Below are 13,757 nucleotides of genomic sequence, written 5' to 3'. Positions count from 1 at the left end.
ATCTCAGGTTCTTAGGCAGTTCCTTAAGTTCTAAGGCTGGTTTCTTAGGGCATGGCATAGGATCTGGGGTAAGGGATAAACATTCGTAAAGGTGATCATCAATGTAGGGTTTCCTAAAGTCATCATCTTCCAGTATGAGAGTTGATGGCAACTTAATTGTTTTTATGATTTCTTCTTGTTCTAATTCCCTAACGCACTCATCAATGATATCTAAGGCATAACATGTGTCTCCCATCACAGGTGCCATAAGAAATTTCGAAAGTATAAATTCTATTTTCTCGTCACCTACCTCAAAGGTCAACTTTCCTCTCTTGACATCTATTATGGCTCCTACAGTTGATAAGAATGGTCTACCTAGAAGGATTGGTATATCATTGTCCTCTTTGATGTCCATGATAACAAAATCAGTAGGGATAAATAACTGACCTATCCTAATAGAGACATCTTCTAAAATGCCTATCGGATACTTAACAGATCTATCGGCTAACTGAAGTGACATCTTAGTAGGCTGTAATTCTCCTAAGTTTAACCTCTCACAAACTGCTAAAGGCATTAAGCTCACACTAGCTCCTAAGTCTAGAAAAGCTTTTTCGATGACATGACTACCCAAAAGACAAGGAATGGAGAAATTTCCAGGATCTTTATCCTTTTTGGCTAACTTATTCTCGGAAATAGAATTGCATTCCAAGGGTTTCATATCATCGAGTCTACGTTTGTTGATAAGGATGTCTTTGAGAAACTTTGCATAAGAAGGTACTTGGGTGATGGCTTCTGTGAAAGGGATTTCTACGTGAAGTTTTTCTATAACCTTAATAAATTTTTGATACTGGTTATTGATCTGGGTTTGTTTGAGTCTTTGCGGATATGGTATAGATGGTTTATATGGCGGGGGTGGTACATAAGTTTTATCTTTAGGTTCTTCTCCTTTTTCTTGACCTTCCTGTTTTTCAGATTCCTCTGGTTCCTTTACTTTGTCCGTGGGTTCGGTATATTCCTTAGAAGTTTTGGGTTCGCTCAATCTTGGGTTTGGTGGCTCATCATAAGCGTTCCCACTTCGTAGGGTAATGGCATTGGCTTGTCCTCTCGGATTCTGTTGAGGTTGTCCAGGGAACTGTCCTCCTGGTGTAGTCTGAGGGGCTTGGTTTAAAGCTACCTGAGAGATCTGGGTTTCAAGCATCTTGGTGTGAGTGACTATTTGGTCAAATTTGGTTCCTAACTGGGTAATCAGATTCTTAACGTGAATGTTTTGGTTCATGAACTCTTTGTTTTGTTGGGTTTGAGCAGTGATAAAATTTTCCATAATTTTCTCAAGGCTCGGCTTTGGTGGTACAGGTTGCATAGGTTGATTTGGTCTTGGGGCTTGGTAACCTGTTTATCTCGGAGGTGCATTATTTTGGATAGGGTTATTGTTCTTATAGGAGAAGTTCGGGTGATTCCTCCATCCAGGGTTATAGGTATTCGAATATGGGTTCCCTTGGGTGTAGTTCACTTGCTCAGAGTGGGTTTTGTTTAATAGACTGCATTCTGCAGATTGGTGTCCTTTGGTTCCACATATCTCACAATCCGACGAAACTGCACCTGCAGTATTCGGGTTTATGCACATATGCTCGACCTTGAGGGCTAATGCGTCCATTTTAGCTTGCATCATGTCTATAGAGCTTAGTTCATGCGCTCCTCCTTGGGCTTCCTTCTTCTCAACTGTTGCTCGTTTGACTCCCCATGATTGATGGTTTTGAGCCATATCTTCGATGAGGGCACTAGCTTTAGGATAAGGTTTGTTCATCAGCGCACCGCCTGCGGCAGCGTCGATGGTCATCTTAGTGTTATAGTGAAGTCCATTATAGAAGGTCTGAATGATTAACCAATTTTCTAAACCATGATGTGGTCATGCTCTTAACAGCTCCTTATATCTCTCCCAAGCTTCGAACAACGATTCTCCTTGGTTCTGGGTAAATCTAGTTATATGGTTTCGAAGAACGACGGTCTTACTTAAGGGAAAGTATCTAGCAAGGAATACTCTTCTAAGGTTATCCCAAGTCGTAATGGAATTGGGTGGAAGGGAATCTAACCATGATAGGGCTTTATCTCTGAGGGAAAAAGGGAATAATCTTAAACGGATTGCCTCGGGAGAAGATCCATTGGTTTTAAAAGTGTCTTCTAATTGGAGAAAGATTTTTAAATGTTGGTTTGGATTCTCAGTAGCGAGACCTGCGAATTATCTCTGTTGCACTAGTTGCAACATGGAGGGTTTAAGTTCGAAATTATTAGCTGGGATGGTTGGGTTTACTATACTAGAACTAGGTTCTTCGTTGGATGGTTGGGAGAAATCCTTAAGAGGTCTTTGGTTTTGATCTTTGGCTATAGATCTCCTAATTCTATGGAAGAATAAACGTGCGCGAACGTAACGTTCAGGTTCCGCCAGAGGGTATACTAAGCTTCTAGTGCTGCGAGTTCTTTGCATTGACCGGCGGGTAATAACCTAAGTCTAAACGATATAATAACAGGGTACAAAATTGGTCCCCGGCTACGACGCCCAAAATTGATGCGTGCTTTTCGCAAGTATACGAACGCGTCAAAGTAATATAAAAGATTGTCGAATCCATAAAGACCAAGTGTCAATCTATCGTTATCTATTGTTATGGTATTTATCTAAGGTAATCAAAATAGGGGTTTTTTAGAGTGTGCAATGAAAAGTAAAGTATTAAATTAAATTCAATTAATAAAGACAGGCTCGAATGTAATTCACATAATCAATTAATAATCAAAGTACTTGCTAATAGAATTACTTATGGGCAGTGTTTCCTACTTTGAAAAGAACCAATTTGACAGGAACTGTCGCTTTCACGTATTCAGAACCGAGTTGTACTCGCTAATCAAACCCTCTTATTGTCACTTACAAAAAGGCGCGCATTGTGTTAGAGTAGTAAACCTATTTTTAAGAAATATAGTATCTTGACTAAGTTGAAAAGTATTTTAACCTGGATTTCTCAACCAAAAGAGGTTCTCACGAACCAGACTCTAAACTTATAAACGCGTCCGAAAATAGTTTTAAAATCACTTTTCTTCTTAAGTTAAAAACTCCTAATGAACTAAACAAAGCGCTTTCGCTGTTTTTGAAATAGTTAAAAACAACTAAGTTTAAAAAGACGTTGGACGGCTTTCAATCTTACCCAACGGAAATTAAGTGCGGGAAAACTTAAGTTGAAAGTCAAAATAGCCTTAAGTGTTTCTACGAACAATTGTACGGATTATCGATTTAATTACGATCCTTACATTCTAACCTTTATAGATTTAGTTAGACATGGTAAAGTAAAGGTGCATTTTAATTTAAATAAAAGTAGTGCGAGTGCGGAAAGTAAATAAAAGTAGTGCGAGCGCGGAAAATAAATAAAAGTAGTGCGAGTGCGAGAAATAAATAAAGTAGTGCGAGTGCGAGAAATAAATAAAGTAGTGCGAGTGCGAGAAATAAATAAAAGTAGTGCGAGTGCGAGAAATAAATAAAGTAGTGCGAGTGCGAGAAATAAATAAAGGTAGTGCGAGTGCGAGAAATAAATAAAGTAGTGTGAGTGCGGAAAATAAATGAAAGTAAAGACAGTGTGGGAAAATAAATAAAGTAAAGACAGTGCGGGAAAATAAATAGATAAAGGCAAAGTAATAAAAACCTGCTCCAACCGGAGGGTTGAATAAAATGCGAAACGGAAATGAAAATGGCGGCAGGATTAACTTCCTTCCAAAGTGCTCCAAACTCGATTACAGACTCGATCACAGACTTGATTACACAATTGTGGTGACACCCCAATGCGAAGCCATTACCACTTTTAAAATACTGAATATATGCCTACGTGAAACTAAGTTTGCTCTAAGTTTGGATGATTAAACAAATGAATTCGAGTCTATATTTATAGGCAAGGAAAATAATGGAAATGACAAGGATGCCCTTCAGTTTGAAATTGGGAGGGAAAAGTTTTCTTCTTGTGGCGCCCGCCACAACACCATGGCGCCCGTCACAAGGGAAAATTGTGGCGCCCAAGTGGAGGTAGTGGGGAACGTGGCAGTTGAGGGAAGTTGATATATGACACGTCATGGCTGGACCTATGGCGCCAGCCACAGTGGGAGCCACAAGTGCAAAATGCTGAATTTTTGTCTTTTTAGCTCATTTTCACTCCTTTTCTCGATCAAGGCTCTGATTAGACTGAAAACCTGAAAACAAAGAGAAACATAGTAATAACATAGCAAAATAATAATAAAACAACTAAAATGTATGTGAAATCGGAGTCGAAAATACGGTGAATTTCAGTGTCATCAGGCTTCCATGATCATGGTGAAGTTTTGGAATGAAGTTCCCAATATGAATGTGATGTGTCTTGATAGGCCAACTCATGTGTTTGTTGTTGAAGAAATCAAGGATGATAAGCCATGGTATTATGATATAAAATGTTTCCTCTAAAATTAGATTTACCCGCCTGGGGCGTCGTTGAAAGATAAGAAGACTTTGAGAAGATTAGTTGGCAACTTCTACCTGAATGGTGATATGCTTTACAAGAGAAATTTTGATATGGTTTTTCTCAGATGTGTGGATAGACACGAAGCAGACCTATTGATGATAGAAGTCCATGAAGGTTCCTTTGGTACTCATTCCAACGGACATGCTATGGAAAAGAAGCTGTTGAGAGCAGGTTACTATTGGCTGACAATGGAATTTAACTATTGCAAGTTTGGGAAGAAATGCCACAAATGTCAAATTTATGCGGATAAGATTCATGTTCCTCCTACACTTTTCAATGTCATTTCCTCTCCATGGCCCTTCTTCATATGAGGAATTGATATGATTGGCATGATTGAGTCTAAAGCATCGAATGGACACCGTTTCATTTTAGTGGCTATTGACTACTTCATAAAGTGGGTTGAAGCGGCATCATATGCAAATGTGACCAAGTAAGTTGTTATGAGGTTTATCAAGAATTAGATCATATGCCGATATGGTGTGCCAAGTAAGATCATTAATGAGAATGGATCGAACTTGAATAACAATATGGTGGAAGTTCTCTACAAAGACTTCAAAATAGCACATCATAATTCTTCTCCCCGTAGAGGTTGAAATCCCATCATTGCGTGTACTATTGGAGGCCAAGTTGATCGAAGTTCAATGGTGTCAGACCAGGTTTGATCATTTGGATTTGATTGAAGAGAAGAAATTGACTGCCATGTGGCATGGTTATTTATATCAGCAAAGGATGAAGAAAGCTTTTGATAAGAGGGCCAAGTCTCGTGTGTTCCGAGAAGGTAACCTCGTGATCAAGAAGATCTTATGTTTCAAACCTGATGCTAAGGGCCAATGGTCTCCTAATTATGAAGACACATATGTTGTTAAGAGAGCCTTCTCAGGCGGTGCATTGATTCTTACAACTATGGATGGTGAAAAGTTCACTCGTCTTGTAAACGCCGATGCAGTCAAGAAATACTTCCCTTAAAAAGAAAAGAACAACTCGCTAAGTTGAAAACCCGAAAGGGCGTCTTAGGGAAAAATGAGCGTCTCGGTGGATTGAAAACTCGAAAGGGAGATCCAGACAATATTTAGAGACATAAAATAGAAAAAAAACTATCCCGGTAGATTGAGTACCCATCTTGGGGCAATCTAGGCAAAAATTAGGGATTATGGCAAGTAACTACATCCGGCTAGATCTGATCGTTGAAGTAGCATAGCCAGTCATTTGGTTCCGATTCATCATTCTCGGCCAAAGATAAAAACACAATGGATTTCATAGTTGGTAGAGGAGAGTAGTGGTCATTGTATTCAATATAGCCCTTTTCCATGTAAATTACCATTTTCAAGCTCTGTAAGATCCATGGAGTCCCACCATTTGTGGACTACCATTCTATTAAATAAACTTGAGTCGTTATCCAATTTATTGTTGTTCTTATTTGTGTATGTTCAATAAAATTATATTTTTATGATGATGATTTTGAAATAAATAATTAGCGAATAAACATTTTTTGAAATAATAAGACATTTACTTTAAGAACTTTAAATTCGAAAAGGAATCTCAACAACAATCTAAGAACAATAAGTCTTGATGTGTGAAGCATTGTTGCCTTCCCCGAGCAGTTGTTTGGTGACTTTATTTCCCCCACAGTTTTCTGTTTATACCCAACATGGTTGATGTTTGCTCCTCAACAGTTTAACATTTATCCCCGATGGAGCTGATGTGTTGTTCTCCTCAAATTTCATTATTTGTCCCCAACTGAGAGTTTGTAAATATTTTCATTCTCAATTTGGATTTTTCTTGTGATTGAACCCTGGACCTCCAGTGAAACCTTTATTTGGTTTTCAGATCCCTAGCGCACCTTTATTTGATTGTTGCATAATCGTAGCATTGTTTTCTCTTTGCGAGTTCCTGTAGGGTTGGTTGAATATTTTTGGTACCTTGAAATTGGTTTATTTCTAAATCTCCAAGAAGAGTCTTGTGACTGTTGTTTTTCCTCTTGAGGAATTTGTTGCTGATTGCATCCTAGTGTGGCTTTTGTTTTGTCCTGGCATATTTTTACTCCCCAGTGAAGTCCCTACATAGTTAATATTTGGAATCCCCAGTAAGTTGTCTGGTGCCCCACTCAGAATTTTGTTTCTTAATGTGATGTGGTTTCCCAGTGGAGATCCATCTTCTGATCAAAGTTCTCCCCATTCGGGCAGTGTTTGATTCTGAGCAGTATTGATGAAGTCACCCCCTATAGGGTTGTCTCCCATTTGATATGGTCTTGACCTAAAATTCCCTGCAGAATTGACTTATGGCTTTGAAGTGTATATATATATATATATATATATATATATATATATATATATATATATATATATATATATATCCCTTAACTTAGGATGTGGATCCTCAACAGATCTCTCTTATCCTCAGCATGTTGGTTGGTATTCTCAGCAGTGCTTTCGTCCCCCACGGAGTTGCCAAGAGGTATTTTCTCCTCTCCTAGAGAGTTTGAGATTTAAGCAAGATCTTTGTCAATCATTATTTATCCCCTAACAATTATTCCTTCTCTCCCCGAGAGTCGAGTTTTGAGAATGGATTTGTTTTAATCCCCGTGATTGCTATATATATATATATATATATATATATATATATATATATATATATATATATATATATATATATATATATATATATATTCTTCATTTTCATCTGAGTGCTGAGTCTTCAGCAATTTCTGGTCGGATGCATGTTCTCCATGTCTTTCCCTAACCAGAGTTGAGCTTTAATTTGGATTGTTATATCCCCAGTCTTCCTTGAGTACATGGTTGCATGTTTTTCCTAGGGAATTGAATATTTGAGACGTGGTTTATATCCTCGATGATTTATTTTTATCCCTAGCAGGTTCTCCAGTTGGTGTTCCCATCTTGTTGAGATTAGTCGAGTATCTAGTTGTAATGATTGGATCTTTAGTGTTTATATCCTTTGTGCTCGTTTGTCAGCATAATCATATACATACTCATACATATACATGCATAAGGATAGCATCAAATATTTCATTGTGCATTTTACAAATTGACCTAAATTTTTTCTTGATCCCCTACTTTGGGGATATCATTTCCCCATGCAGATTTGGTGTGTCTGTCCTCCTTCGATGTAGAGTGTCATCCCCTTAAGCAAAAAGAGTTTATCCTTTGTGCTCGTTTGTCAGCATAATCATATACATACTCATACATATACATGCATAAGGATAGCATCAAATATTTCATTGTGCATTTTAAAAATTGACCTAAATTTTTTCCTGATCCCCTACTTTGGTGATATCATTTCCTCATGCAGATTTGGTGTGTCTGTCCTCCTTCAATGTAAAGTGTCATCCCTTTAAGCAGAAAGAGTTTATTCCTTCTTCTCCTATAACACCCCTTTTTCTACCCCAAATTATTTAGCATATAATCAGAGTAAATAAGCACGCATATAAAGAAAAGGGCGTCACATCGACGTTTTCGAAACTTAAAACTTTCAAAAACCAAAAATACACCTGGTCATTCAAAATAACACATTTCACTCCTCATGAATATTCAAGCAATATGCGTTTGCAGCGGAAAATAAAGAATACTCATGTATTTCATAATATGATCCATGTCCCATACCATGATCATCTCTCAATAATCACTTCAAATAAAATAAAAAAATTAATGACACAAAGCATATCAAAATAAGATATGAGTTCAATACCACTAATCTACCCAGTGTTACATGACCAGAGCGTTGACTCAGTACCTAATTGCAAACTAAATACGGAAACTCTCCAGCTATTCTTGAGCGAGCTACCGTCCACCTACTCCAGCAATACTACTCTGTAGTATCTGCACGATACCCATGTAAAGGTAACATTCAAACAGAAAGGGTGAGAATTCAAATCATTATGAAATAGCATAATAAGGCACAATGAATTAAAACACAATTTAAGAATTCATCACACTTGGGGTAATCACGTCAATAATATTAACCAACAATCATCTCACATATTTCAAACGTACATCGCATTCACATCAATACATGCATTCAATGATCACATAAATATAGACGACTCAATGCAAGACAATGTGACTCTATGCATGTGGTACCTCAATGTGAACTCAAAGTTTCACCGCTTTCCGATTCAATATCTAGAATCCAAGCCACGCTTCCGATCCGGACAAGACCAAAGCCCTACGTCTGTTTCCAATGAAGGATCACCGCTTAAATACTATGCCTAATCCCAATTAAGGATTAACGTCTGCTACGTCTGTTTCCAATGGAGGATCACCGCTTAAATACTACGCCTAATCCCAATTAAGGATTAACGTCTGCTACGTCTGTTTCCAATGAAGGATCACCGCTTAACCACTTCCACAATGAAGTCAACCATGCTATGAATGAATGCACACATACCAACACATATGCAATTAAGACCATCTATATACCGTCTTAACATCCCACATATCACCATGACTCACAATTGGTACATATACACATTCATCACAACACATCAATTACGATTACATATACACATCCATAACCATAAATCATTCACAATTCAATAATGGTATACATACACATTCATACAATATATTATTCACCAATATAGGCCAATCATCAAATATGTACACATAGATTTTATTCCAAAACGCACACAACCTTTAAATATCAATTTTTCACTTTTCAAACAGTGTTAACCGATTAACGCCCTGGGTTAATCGGTTAACGCAAAACAGAATGCGCTTCTTGGCAATTTTTAACAGTGTTAACCGGTTAACGCCCTGGGTTAACCGGTTAACGCAAGACAGAATGGAATTTTTTTTCAATATTATAACAGTGTTAACCGGTTAACGCCCTGGGTTAACCGGTTAACGCAAAACAGAAAGCTGTTCCTGCGCTAACACGAAACAGAATGCAGATTTTCCCGCATTTTTCATCGTTGGAGGACTTCCGGACCTCCGATTTCGATTCCGTAAAAAGCTACACGTTCAGAAAATTATGACTCATCCAAATATATATTCATTCACAGTTTTAGCATAATTTAATCATCGTAATTCAAGAGTATTTATCAATACCTAATAATTCCAAACCATGCCAATTAAGGATTTCAACCTAAAACATGTTCCTACCCATTGACCAATCATACTAACCCATAATAATAAGGATTTCCCCCCTTACCTTGTCAATTTGATGGAAACCTTGACTCCTCTCGCTTTTCCTCTCCTCTTTCTCTATTGCCTTTAGTGCTCAAGTGAATTCTAATTCTCACTTCCTCCACTCTTACTATTTATAATAGTATTCTAGTTGGGCTTAAATCATCTAATTAAATCACTGGCCCAATACTACCTAATATTTAAATACCTCTATTTAAATTTAAATAATTAACCACTCACTATGCAACCAATTTAATTAATTAATTCAATTATTTACTTATTTCTTATATCCACTAGATAATGAATTAATACACCAATTAATTAATTAACACTCCACATAATTAAATTAAAATATCATAATAATAGTATAATAATTCAATACTAAAAAAATGGGTTGTTACATCTCCCGCACTGAGTTATTTCCTCGTGGACGATTATTATTTTTGTTGTTTCCTCCGCAGTTCATCATCTGGATGGAACCGCTCCCCTTGAGTTATATCCTCATTGGGTTGAGTCTCGTTTGACCGTTTCTTTCTAGTTCTTACCTAGATAGATCTTTTGGTCTCCAAGAGTTTATTACCCAGTAACTGGTAATATCCTTCTTAATGTTGAATACTTTACCTGTGTTAATTTACCCAGTAACTGGTAAAAGGTAATTTACTTCTTTGATTTCTCCAGCAGATTCACTTTCGTTTCCCGGACGAGTTTATTCTTGATATGTTAGCCTTAATCGGTGACAAATATTCTCCATCTTTGGTTTTCTGCCCGGTAACCAGTAGATGTAAATCCTATATCTTTTGTGATTGATCACCTTTGTTAAGCTACCCAATAACTGGTAGTTGGTGATTTTTCCTTATTTCCCATAAAGTCTATCCTGACATGTTCACCTTAACCGATGACATATATTCTTCCTTCTGATTTTATCCTTGATATGTTCATCTTAACCGATGACGTATATTCTCATCTTTGGTCTTCTACCCAGTAACTGGTAGTTGTAAATTCTTTTTCTTTTGGTAGTCTATCCTTGATATGTTCACCTTAACTGATGACAAATATTATTCCTTCTGAGTTTATCCTTGATGTGTTCATCTTAACCGGTGACGAATATTCTCTCTTTGGTCTTCTACCCAGTAACCAGTAGTTGTAAATCATTCTTTCCCAGCAAGTCTATCCTTGATATGTTTACCTTAACCAGTAACAGATTTTCTTTGTGGCGAGTTTATCCTTGATATGTTCACCTTAACCGGTGACAAATATTCTCTCTTCGGCCTGCTGCCCAGTAACTAGTAGTTGTAAATCCCATTTCTCCCCTACAGTCTATCCTTGATATGTTCACCTTAACTGGTGACATATATTCTTCCTTCTGAGTTTATTCTTTATATGTTCATCTTAACCGGCGATAGATATTCTCCATCTTTGGCCTTCTACCCAATAACTGGTAGTTGTAAATCCTATTTATTCAGTTTTCCCCAGTAGGTTATTCTTACCCAGTAACCGGTAATGGATATTCCTCATTTTCCTCAACGAGTCATCCTTGATATGTTTACTTTAATCGGTAACGAATGTCCCTCTGCCTGAGTGTATTATCTTCTTACCTAGTAACAGGTGGTAGATAATATATATCTTTTACTCATATGTTGAAGTTTTTCTTCCTCAGTTGAGTTTGTATTTGTATTTCTTTGTGAAATCTAATTTTCCTTTTGTTTAAGTATCTCAGCTTTGTTCTGATTTACGCCATTCCCCAGCTTTTATTTCTTGTTGTGTTGGTTTTAGCCCGATAAATGCAGATTATTTTTTCCCCAATCAGAGTCTTTCCATTTATTTATTTTCATGAAAATCCCCTCGTGTCTCTAGTAGTTTTTAAGTCATAGCCTGACATACGCATAACTTTTTTATCTCCAGAGTCTCTGTCTCCTTAGTGAGTTTTCCTTATGGAATGCATTATGCTTATGTGGTCTTTCAGTCTCTCCTGGATTCTTTTCCTTTGTGGCAATATATTCCCCACAAAGATTATTTTACATTCATATCGTATGCATCATGAGGTCTCTTAGGGACCAAAATTTATTTCTTCTTGTTGTTATTTAAGTCCATTCTACCGCGTTGATACGCAGATTTTAACATTCACATCCCCTGATAGAATGACCTTAAATAGGGGCAGCTGTAAGACCCTAATTTTAACCCTTAAGATCCCTTATGCCATCTCATAGCTTTGCATTGGCATTGAGATCACATCTTGGTATCCTCCTCATCTATCATTCACTGGGCTTGCATTGGGAGAGATTACCATGCATATTTGATTGTATCATACTTTATTTTCTTTTGTTTACTAACCAAAATCCAAAAATATGTCTAGTATAGTTTTATTTCTTTTGTAGGTAGTGTGTGCATCCACCTGTGCCTCATCAAGCTCACAACTAGGGTTTGAGACCCTCAATGCAAGGGGTCAAGTTAAAAAAGGTCCACATTGGTTCGAAGCATCATATATGGACCCCCATGTTCTTTATTTGTCATTTTGATCAATAATTCATCAAGAGTTTGAAGCTTGTTTGTCAAGGAAGCCCTAATTCATATAGGTATCTTGTGTGCCTTCCTTAGCAAGTTTCTTCATCAATTGGTCAAAAATATAAAGGGACACTCCATTTTACATCATCATAAGCATATATGATCCTCCATGATCCTCTAATAGTAAAGGAACATCAAGTTTGCAAGTTGGTTCAAGAAGGTTGACCAAAAACGTCAACTAGTCAAATCTAGGGTTCCCTAGACCCTATCTTCTATACTTTTTGTCATATGAAAATTATTACAAGAGAAAAGTTACTCTTTATGACATTCCAAACAACTTGCATGTTGGTATCAAGATCTAATTTTGCTTGGAACGTCATTTTTTTATGGTGAAACATTATAGGTCATTTTGTTAGTGTCCTGGATAGAAGGCTAACTTCCAAGAACCATGACTTCTTCAATTTTTATGATATGAAGGAAATCCAAGTTTCATGATCAATTTAAATATGTATTATTCAACTTTTCTTATTTTATAATGGTCAAATTCTACTTGCAAGGGCATGTGCCATGAGGAAACATTATAGGTCCATTTGGGTCATCATCATTGAACAAACAATTTTCCTCAACTTCTATAATCCATAACTCCATCATGAAAGCTCCAAATAGTGTCAAATATGTTACCAAATTGAAGATAATCAAAATATATACAACTTTGAAGAAGGAACCAAAGTCATTTGAAGCTCATAAAAAAAGTTATTCAAGGTGGAAAAAGGGGTCATTTGACTTTTAATTTAGAAATGTTTCAAGTATGTTTGATTCCTCCAACTTCAAGGCCAGAATTCATCCTGATCCAAGCTTCAAATGGAAAAAGTCCCAACATTAAATTTATTCCTCATGATGGTATCTTTCCAAAGAGTCCAAGACCATTACATTTGGATCAAAATTGTGGTACTTGCGTATGGTTTCTTAGCATGGCCCAATTTAGAAACTTTTGAACTCAAATGTTAAACACTTTTGCATGGCCTCATGTTATGATCTCAACATCATTTGTGCATGAATTTGGAGTTGATTACATCATCATTTAGGCCTAAGCACATGCCCATGCACCCATGCACATAACTTGCTATTTTTGGATTCAAATTTCAAATGGTGTGGAAATGAATTTATGATCCTATAAATACATGTGCATTGCCTGAGAATTAAAAAAGAACCTTGCCCAAGCTCTGCCTAGCAATCCCATAGCTACCATTGAAAGAACACCTTGAAGATTTCTTTGAAATCGAGCTTCTAGTTCAAATTTTGTTTGTGAACTAGAACTCCAAGGGCTCACATCCTTTTTAATCTCAATCATCTCCTGAAAGCAAGAGGAAGCAAGGCCAAGTGTAATTGCATTGAGATCTAGCTCAAATGTCACCACCTGAAGGTGAATTTTCTCAAACTTTACTTCTTCAATTCAAACTCATTTCTTAACATTTTGGCTTGATTTTCAGTTGGCTGAAGTCCTACCAATGTAGGCATTAAGATTGAGTTGGTTTGAGGTTGAATCGAAACAACTCAGTTATGGAACCTCAAATTTCAACTCCACATATCTTCTTATAGAGTGAGAGTT

At 36.9% G+C, this 13,757-nt stretch overlaps 1 non-coding gene across 1 annotated transcript; it reads left to right on the top strand.

The window, feature by feature from the left end:
- Positions 1-1,871: 1,871 nt before the first annotated feature.
- LOC127088575 (small nucleolar RNA R71) lies at positions 1,872-1,978 on the top strand. The gene has a single exon (XR_007790406.1). It is a non-coding gene; the product is annotated as a small nucleolar RNA R71 (small nucleolar RNA).
- The last annotated feature ends 11,779 nt before the right edge of the window (positions 1,979-13,757 follow it).

This window comes from Lathyrus oleraceus, chromosome 5, assembly GCF_024323335.1.
Source record: "Lathyrus oleraceus cultivar Zhongwan6 chromosome 5, CAAS_Psat_ZW6_1.0, whole genome shotgun sequence".
Classification (NCBI taxonomy): Eukaryota; Viridiplantae; Streptophyta; class Magnoliopsida; order Fabales; family Fabaceae; genus Lathyrus; species Lathyrus oleraceus.
Note: the sequence above shows the minus strand (reverse complement) of the source record. Positions and strands in the feature narration are given on the sequence as shown.